Source organism: Condylostylus longicornis, unplaced genomic scaffold (genome assembly GCF_029603195.1).
Source record: "Condylostylus longicornis isolate FDR11 unplaced genomic scaffold, ASM2960319v2 ptg000076l, whole genome shotgun sequence".
Classification (NCBI taxonomy): Eukaryota; Metazoa; Arthropoda; class Insecta; order Diptera; family Dolichopodidae; genus Condylostylus; species Condylostylus longicornis.
The window spans coordinates 226,835-237,422 of NW_026578044.1; the positions used below are offsets into that span (position 1 = coordinate 226,835).

A 10,588-nucleotide genomic window follows, 5' to 3' on the forward strand; every position below is an offset into this window, starting at 1 on the left:
TTAGTAATTTAGTGTATAATTTGACATTACTGTCTGCCTTAGTCTAGAATAACACATCAGTGCACACTTATTTACATTTAATGTTCAAGTTTTTACTAGTACACCATCCGTAAAAATTTTTTGAATAATTTTGAAAAGAAACTGTGTCGCTTGAAAATGTTCATATTATCAGCCTAAATTAATAATTCAACACAATAGCAGTTGTCCTAAATGCCTATCCTCAGGAACTCCACAGTTTGTAAAATCACCTAGAGGGTAATAGCACAGATAAACGAAGATTATTATTGAAATCCATGCGAATACATGGGAAATCTTGATTGAATCAAGTAATATTTGCGTTGTTTATAAATTTATTGCATCTCTTAAGAACGCTTCTTGCATCTTGTCAATTGATAAAATTGTGGCGGTGAAACCTTTAAAATTTCCTATTATTTACGGGGATTATCAGTCTGATTAATGGTAAATGTTTTTCTGTTTTTGTCTCAAAAATAATGCACTTTTTCAGTTGTGATGGTTTTTTTTTTTGTTTATTTTCTTATTCTTATTTTTTTTTCCAAAGAGTTTTCCTCTATAAATCATTTTTATAAAAGTCCTTTAAAGAAACAAAAAAGAACCATCAACACAAAATTTTTTTGTGTTCTCTACAAAGGAAAAATTCAATAGAATCCCATTGAGAGTTGACATAATCGAAGACTTCTTATTTCCCTTCAGATTTCAATATCAAAGAAAATATTTTTGCATATAGCAGAAAAGAGAAAAATAAATTTTAGTTTACTTTATTTTTTTTTAGTTATTCTTTTTCGATTAGTTTTATATATACTAAGACTTGAATAGTATATACCAACTCAATTTTTTAAGTTTACAAAGCAATTGACATGTTATTCAAGTAGACTTCCAGTAGACTTCCTATATATTTTATAAACTTAATAGATAAAAAGGAAGAAATCAAAAACAAATAATGAAGTTCCTTTTGTTTTCTTCATTTTAATAATAATAGTTTTATCAATCAAATTCTTTTAAGAATAAACTCTTTAATTTTTCCCGTATGGAAGATGATAAACGTTTATATGTATATAATACACTGTTGGAGAATTTAGTAAAGTTTACTATGGTCAAAAAGTGTATTTATCTCTCAAATATTGTCCAAATTTACGCAGAATAAGCTGTTAGATTTATTGAAATATTACAATAATAATTGTGCTAAAATATTGCGCTATGTTAATCTTATGCAATTGCTGTCATCACTTATTCGAGCATAATGTCCTTTAATAAAATTTGAGTTCTTTTGTTTTTCGTTCCTCTAATAACAATTATGATTAATTGTTATGTTGAGAATAAATTGTTAAAAGATTTTAATTGAGAACGAGGTTCTTTAATTCCTTTTGTTTTACTATTATTGTTTATATTATTGTTGACATTGCTGTTATTGTGTTGCAATAGTGATCTTAATATGTTCCGAGGCCTCCTTATTGTTAAAGAGTTGTCATTAACCTGACTTTTATAATAATTTAATGTTTATTTAATTACTAATGTAATTATATTAAACATTTTATTGCAAAAAGTATATGAAACTGTGATTGTTAAATTACTTTAGTGAACCACTCAAACCATCAGTACCTCGTGATCAGTACTAGAGGAAGTCCCACCCAAACCATCAGTACCTCCTGACGGCCAAAGTAGTTGCAACTGATATTTCTTTGGTTAAAGCCCAGTAACCAATAATATCAAAAACGGTACTAAAATGAGCATTCCAGATTGAATGTGTAGCCTGAGGTAATTGGAACGCCGAGAAAATTGATTTGCTTTCTGAGAGCACATAGATGGTGCGGTTTTTATATACTCTATCTCAATTCACTCTCAGGGAGATCTCTATTGAATGTATTTTAGCTTTAAACATCACTATACCATACACCAGAATCAATTTAAAAAACTGGAATACGCTGCTACCACACACGTTGATCAGGAAACCCCACTTCGAGATGGCTATCCAGAGAATAAGGTCGTTCTTAAAAAAGCCTTATTAAGTGCCGTGGCTAGTACTTTCCCTGCGACACTGAATACTATTAACATAAAGTCATTAAAAATTAAGAAGTGCTTCATATGCTTTTTCAAAATATTTGAACAAAATGTCATAATTTAAAATTAAACGTCTATTTTCAGTTTCCATTTTTTAATTTGGAAACTGTAATAAAGTAATAAAACACACTCGTAGATACAACGATAAGAAGAAAATATTTATTTTTCTTTAATATTTAAAGATTTGTTTTTGTTTATCTCTTTTCCTCATTTTTTCTATACCATTGTACTATTTTCGCCTTCTATTAAAAATAATTTTTTCTCATATATTTTTTTTTTTCAAGAATAAATCGAAAAATTTCAATACTTAGACAAACAACTATCAATTTTCGTATCAGAGTGTAAAGGAAGATAAAAATAATAATAAGAAAAAGAAAAGTGGAATGAGAAATATTATGATTTATGACAATAATAGACAGATCAACTACTCTACTATACTTATTTATAAGTAAATTATATAAATATATAAGTTTAATGTGCGGGCCAATACTGTAAATATTGTTTAAAAAAGGATACACTATAGTCGTATACAAACTACAGTAAATACATAAAAAAAATAGTTCAGGGTTGGAAAAATTGGACATGACAAAAATATTTACTCTTAAAATTTATTTTCGTTCTCTTTCTTTCTCTAAAATATATCATATAAAATTTATAGTTGAATAGAGAGAAATTAAAAAAGAAAAACACAAGAAAAAAACACATTAAAAGAGGGTAAATATTTACTTTCTCACACATTTTAAAGTTTTCATCTTTCTCTTATACATTATTGTGACTTGTGAGTGGGTGCATGAACTTTGAAAAAAGGTTTGAGGTTCAAAATGTCAAAAAGGAGTATTATATGTATAGTTTGTGTTGTTATTTGAACGAAAATGTCAATGTTATAAAATTTTGCCTGTTATAATTCTTTTTTTTTCATATGTAAGTATACAAATAAAATAAAGTTAGAAAAAATTGGACCGTATGATGAATAACAATTGAAATTGTTAGTAATGTTATATATTTGAATTGTGCTCGAGAAGCTATTTGCAAAAAAAAAAATAAAATGAAATTGTAAATTTTTTAATATTAGACTTATGAAAATGCAACTTTTTTGATTTTGATATAATTTTTTAAGTTTTTCGTTCATAACAATTAAAATTCTTAATTTACCGTTTAACTCACAGTGAAAATTCTGACAGAAATAACAGATCAATCCATTTTATTTCGACGCTCTTTTCCCTAAATACTAATTTTGAAAGGCAAAATTAATTATTTTATAAAAAGTGGAAGTCTTTCTTCCTAGTGAATACAATTGTAATACATAAACGTACAAAGAGAAAAATTAAGAGTAATTTGTAAATAATAAAATCTCAGGGAATTGAATGCAGTGAATGCAATGATAAAGCCTCGTCCAAATCATCTGAGCCTTCTGCCAGACAGAACAGAGCAATTATACAGATTCCGCAGTAGAATATTAAACAGTTTTGTTATCCATTTTTCATTCGTTAGTTCCATCTACAAATTCTAAAAGAAAATTTTAAATTAGAATCTTATAGTTAATATGATTAACTTAATTCTGTATTTATGCAATTTTAACTTAAAAATTAACAAAAAAAATTTTTTTTTATCATTGAAATTTATCGAATAGCAGCAATTCAGAATTTCAGAACATTTTCAATTCAAGAATATTTTTTTTTTTATTTATTTTTATCATTTTTTAATGTAAGTACAAAAATAATATAAAACAAACTTGATTCCAATTTGCAAAAAGCATAGAATATTGATAATAATAATCAAAAATAGGATCTTTCAATAAAATATTTTCCAATATTTGAAGAAGTAGAAGCACAAGAAACAACAAGCAAACAAAAGGCAAAAAAAAAAGAATTATGAATGAAAATTTATTTTACTTAAAAAAAATACAGAATAATGAAAAAAAATGGAAAATGAAAAATAAATTATTATTATTTTTCCAACAATTCAAAAATTTTCCAATTATTGTCTAAAAAAAAATAATAATAAAACAAGAAAAAAATCTGATGTGAACAGCACATAGCCGGCCGCAATATTTATTTTCTAGCTTAGCAAGTGTTACAGAAGATTATGAAAATGTCTTTTAAACACTTTTTTCCAATCTTGATAACGGCAGTAAGTTTTTTGTTAAAATAATTCGCTATCCGACTCGAGCTGCGCCATCCGATTTCTGAAAATTTTGTTAATAACAAAAAGTTCCTAATGACTCTTTTATGGATTGATTTTCGAGGCCTAATCGCTTCAAAAAATCTATAATTTAATTGTTTTTACACCCGTCGAGAAAATTGTTTGATTATTTCTCTTTATATGCCGAAAAATATAAATTAGACCCGAGTTCTCAAGGTCTCATATGGAATCAAAAGTGGATTAATCTGGGACATATCCAAAATAAATCAACATTTAAAATTTCAGCAGAACCACAAATACACTCGTGCACACAAAAACCAATATCTTGATAAAAATAGTTTATTCAAAATCCCTACTATGCAGAGGGCTTTTAAATAGACCGCAAAATCTTGATGTAAAATTTAGTGCCATTACACAATCTCCCTTATTGTGTGCAATACGGTCGGTTAAAAGAAGGGGAGTAACAACAATAAAATATTAGAATTTTTTAATTTTTGCTTGTTTTTTTTTTTTTGAAAAATGAATTAAAATTTTCTTTTATAGAAGAAAGAAAATTTCAAATGAGTACAAAAACAAGCTGATTTAGCTTAACTATATGATGATAAATTATAGTAAAAAAAAAAGGAAAAAAAATGGGAAAACATTTTTTTCCCAGCTTTCTCCGGATTTTTTTTTCTCTTGTACAATAACATTTTTTTTAAGACATTAGAACTTTTGAAAAGATAAAATTTGCGGGGCTACACTCTAGTATAAGTTGATTTTTATTAGAAAAACATTTTTAGATAATAAAATTAAATAATAAAAACAGAAAAAATTAAGTGGAACTCAAGTGGAATCCTTGAAGATAACAATTTTTTAACAATTGAAAATTATAAAAATAAAATTTATCAAAAATTGTTAACGACAAATAAAAGACTAACAATAAAAATTAAATTAATTTTGTATATAATAAAATAAAAAATAAAAATATTTCTAAATTGTTTAATATTTTCAATTAATTTTAAACATACATACAAAAAATATTCATTTTTAACTTAAATTTACTTTAAGAATATTAAAACATTTTTTATTTTTAACAGGATTTTTAGATCGAATGATGAATTGAATGTATATAGATTTACTGGTCGCATGAGAAAATTTATATACGATAATTTACACACAATAAAAGACACTGATAAAGTTCACTTTGAAAGAATTAATGGAACAAGAACTTCTCCCATATCGAGAACATTTGATTCATTGGTGAACTTGGGACGCAGCAAGACTACACATTATTAACACAAAACATTTCAATTAGGTTGCCATATTAGTTCCCGGAGATAAATCGCTGATATGTTTATTTAGGCTTACAACCAGGGTGAGTTTAAATTCAAATTGCAGTTTGACACTCGATCACAATTCTGATATTTTGACTTAACTTATAGCTTATTATAAACCTTAACTTATGGCAGTTTTGACATAATGTGAAAACATTATGAGACCACAATCCCACATACTTTTAATATTTTTTAATATATTTAAAATATTATAATTTTTAAATTTCCTATCTTGCCAACTCTAAATAAATAATTGTACAATTGCTCTTCAAAAATTTTTCAATGTCATATTTTTCACGTCCTGTGCATGTTGTATTTATTTACATACTTTAGGTACATATCATGTGTGTTTATTAATAATTTATTATTGCATTATGTATTAAATTGTTTACTTATGTCCTTTTCAATTTAAATTGTGTTTAATTAAGAAAAAGCAACGTACATAAAATAATTACCATCCGACAACGCATGATAATTTATAACGTGTATCCGTATAATTTATAATGCATACTACATAATATATGTAAGAGTGTCTGTAATAGAAGTTATATATAATGTTGTACATAATGTAGCAAATAATATAAAGTATAATGTTCTCAAACAACACAAAACATTTATAAACAAAAATATAAATTGAAAAAAATGCCGAGGGGTCCATTGTATCAAATTATTCAATTAGACAAGACAAATGTAAACTTATCAATTATTTAAGAATTGATAATAAAATGGGTATGACCAGGGATGTGAATGACCTGGGATCCATCAATTTTTTTTCATTTTTTGTTAATGTTTTGTTTTAGATTGTTTGAGTTTTGCTTCTAATTTTTGGAAAAAATATTTTTTTTTTATATTTATACTGAAGTTCGTATAAATATAAAAAAAAATTTGGAACGTACAATACAATCAATCTTCTCCATTCAATTTTAATAACTTACTATGTATTTTATCCAATTATTTCAGAACTTAAATTTTCCCAGTGTCTACAGAAGAGTCTTTTACTTTGAAATAAAATTTTAAATTTTATAAATTTAATATTTTACTGGAACGCATAAGATTGCAAATATATGAAGAAGCATTGATCTTTTCGAATTTAAAAAAAATATGAAAGTAATGGTACTGATATATTAAATTTACAAATTAACACGTCGGCTCTATAGGCTCTTTATAACAATAATACAACCACGATACATAGCAGGATTGCCCCGTATATCTGTATGGCCTGCTCCTCCAAGTCATTTTTAGCAGGACCGTTATCATTGGCACATAAAAGAATGGTTCCGGTCTAATAAAAGGAGTTGTCGCTTCCCTCCAGGCGAAACCATCAACTTTCTCATTTCCGATCAAGAAAACCTACTGGGATCCACATAAAAGTTACCTCGTTACACCTAGCCAGAACGACAAAGACGTCAACACTTTCCAGTTTGCAGTTTGGATTCCACTACATCAGGAGAACGGCCCGACTTAATACAATACAGTGGCATTCCTGATATGGGAAAATCAGACAGATTTTGCGATGTAGAAAAAGAAACTTCATTCTGCCGCCTCATAATTTTTTTGTAACACGGTCAGGTAATTGAATGAAATTGAAAATTGTAAAAGTTCTTTAAAACCTGTTAGTTCAAATTAAAATTTAGTCTCTGATTTATATTTGTAGATACATACATGTATATGCACATAAACTTAATATTCACATGTTTTGGGCGCCATTATATATTCAAAATATTGGAGATATCCGCTCTAGATCTTTTAAAAAATTTATTTCATATTGACAATATGAAATTCTAATCTTCTATAGCATTATCACATTTTTAAGCGTAACCTACTTTACTCATTCGGATATTGCCTCTTAAATTAATCAGCACCTTTAATATTTTTCTAAAAAATAAAAATGTAAAAATTCTCTTTATATTGAAACATTAATCGCGCCTACTAAATTAATGACTTTAATTTACTAAATCTCACCAAGATATTATGATTTTATATTGGATTCAATATAGTTTTTTTTTTTATTTTGTGTTAAAAGTAAATTAATAGACTAGATTTTATTTAATGTGAGCATATACTATTCGATTGAATATCCTTGCTTACTTATAGTTTTTACTCCATACTGTTGAATATCCTGATGGGATATTCAGCGATATCTCGATTCTATTATACTCATATTATCTTCCCAGGAGATGAAAAAAATTCGATAGATACTCCATCCATAGACGCTCCATTCATATATCAATATACATACGTTATAATAGTAGTGTGAGAGTATATCGATGTGGATAACCACATTTGGAAAAAAAAAGTCTATAACACTGTTAATATCTTATCATTATTTAATTTTGTTTTTCTGTTTTTTATTTCTATGAAATAAATTGGAAATTTAGGATTCGTGTTAAGAGACTAGTCTGCATATGCCTCTATGTATAATATACAACTTGTTATTAATAAACGGATCATCCCAAATCATTACGTTTTCTATCAAATTTTGACCAGTTTTAAAATATAGTTAGAATTCATGCAATATTACTCTTGGTATATATTTATGTATATAGGCACACTCCAACTAGGTTTATTATCATTTATTGATTTCTTGGATAAATTATTAGAAGGTGATATATGTAGTAGATTGCTATTTGTTTTAAATATATAGTATGTGCCGTAGCACATGCTTAAAAACAAAAAAGAATTGGTAATATTTTCAATCACTTTGTCAACAATATTCGATTTTATTTTTCAGACAGAAGTTGAAATTTAATTACAGGTATATTTTTTTTAAATACTTCTTATGATATTTTTCTGTTATTTTAGTTTCAACTGTTATGGACATACGACTATAAAAGAATAATATTGTGATACAAAGATATTAAGTGCAACATTTGAAACGATTTTATCTTAGAAAAATTAAGGCCAGCAATCAGTTAAAAATTGAAAACGCTATTAAAACTCTGAAAATATTAAAAAAGTGCTGAATATGTTAACAAAGTAGCCAAACAGTAAAGCCTGTTACGGACATATGGTATGCAGCTATGAAACTATGCCAAGCAAACACATATAAAACTAATACAAACTTTCCAGGACAAGGTCCTTGGCAATATGTTCGGTATTCTTTGGTAGTAGGGATTTGGGTGTTTCCGAAGTAACTGATAAAATAAGGAGCTGCGCCAAGTAACATACAAGGGATTAGGACGGGAAAACCTAAATAAACGAGATCTTTTGATTTATCGTAAAGTGTTGAGCCAGCACTTTTGTAAACACTATTAATTGGTCTGAAAACAATTCAAGGCTGCTTATCTTTGTCCCTCCATAATTTTTAACACTTATTTAAAAAGAAAGAAAAGCTTTAATGATGATGACAATAGTTTCTTCCAAGTGCATTTCAATTTAATTATAAAAAAGTTGATGATCTCCATGACCACGAATCTGCAATGATCTTGGATTAAATATCTAAACATCATTGGAAGTGTTCAGGAACGATCAGATTCCACAACGATGTCTTACGAAAATATTTTCTAATTCGCCCTCCACATGGCAGCCAAGGCAAGAATGTAAATAAATTTTTTAAGTACACCAGGATGGGATAAAACAAAATTTTATAATTTTCAAAATATTTCAAAATTGGAAATATCTCCCATGATATTCATCACATCTATATACATCTATATGAGGCACTATAATTCAGTAATTCAAATTCACAAAAATTCTCTTATAAAATTACTAATTCATCAGATTTATTTGTGCATATGTATAACAAAAATTCTTTGTAGAATATCTGAAAAATTATTAAAAGATTACTTATTAAACTATATGGAGCAATATTCACAACAATTCTTCAATATGTAAATGACCATATGTGGGAGGTTACCTATACCGTCTACATTATCTCAATTTTAATCTTGATTGCAGACATAAAAATAGATTATGGTTTTTATAATACTTTATTGCAAATTTATTTCAAATTATTTTAAAATAATCTAAATTTAATGAATTTAAAAGTATTTTATATATACTTGTAGCTCAAAGCCAACAACCAAAGGAAAAGGAATTTAAATTTCGATATTTTCGATAAATAAGGTTCTAAGGTAATTTTTCAATTTTTTTTATATTCCATGTAACATTTTTCATATATTTTTCAGATAGAGAAAATTTATTACGGACGATCAATTTAGTTTGCAATTTTTTTTTTTTTGAATTAGCTACATCTAAATATTCGAGGCCATAACCTAGAAATAGAAAAAAAACAAAAAAAGCAAAATTTTCTCATTATGCACCTCATTACTTTCTTTTTTTATTTAAATATAGGATTCCTTTTAGCTACAAAACAAAAAAACTAGTGAAAACATGACTGAATTATACCCTGTACCTTGACAATCTGATAATAAAAACTAGTTTTTGAAATAGTTAAAATTAGTGTTCATGGTTAAAAGCATGCAACATGATGCTTACATTCCATAAGAAAACTTCACAGATTTATCTGACCTATAATTGGAAACATATGGATCTAACTGTATTATTTGCGAATATTTAATATTAACTTCTGAAATTGTATGGCAGCTATCCAAACCCGTTGTTCGAATTGGTTCAGCTACAATACTGTTCGTTCTTTTCAGAAAAAAAAGCAATTTGTGTATGTAAAGTGGTGTTTGTTTAATGAGTTATCGTATAATCGGACGGTCGGGCGGACGGACCTATCCAAATTAAAATAGAATTTTACGCTAAGCAAGAATATATACCACAGACAACTCCTGCAAATAGTGTAGGGTATAAAAACTACAAAACTTTTGCCAAAATTTTAAAATAAATATAGAATTCATTTGTGAGAGAGAGAATAGCCTAAAATTTTGGAATTCGCAATCAATTTTCCAAAATCGAAACCAAAAAGAAAAGATAAAAATGAAAAATAGGTCTTCAATGTAAAAATAATTTATTTAGGATAACGTGTTACATTCCTATGGCACAACCAACAAAAAAAAAGGATCAAAAGAGATAATCAAATCTCAAAAAGGTAGGTTAAGAAAATGTTTCATGCTTAAAATTTTTTAAATTTAATTTTCTCGCCCCTT

The 10,588-nt window shown here is 26.9% G+C and overlaps 1 long non-coding RNA gene across 1 annotated transcript; it reads left to right on the forward strand.

The window, feature by feature from the left end:
* The first annotated feature begins 9,378 nt into the window (after nucleotides 1-9,378).
* Nucleotides 9,379-9,681, forward strand: LOC129612682 (uncharacterized). The gene is made up of 3 exons (XR_008697264.1): nucleotides 9,379-9,449; nucleotides 9,542-9,607; nucleotides 9,662-9,681. It is a non-coding gene; the product is annotated as an uncharacterized LOC129612682 (long non-coding RNA).
* The last annotated feature ends 907 nt before the right edge of the window (nucleotides 9,682-10,588 follow it).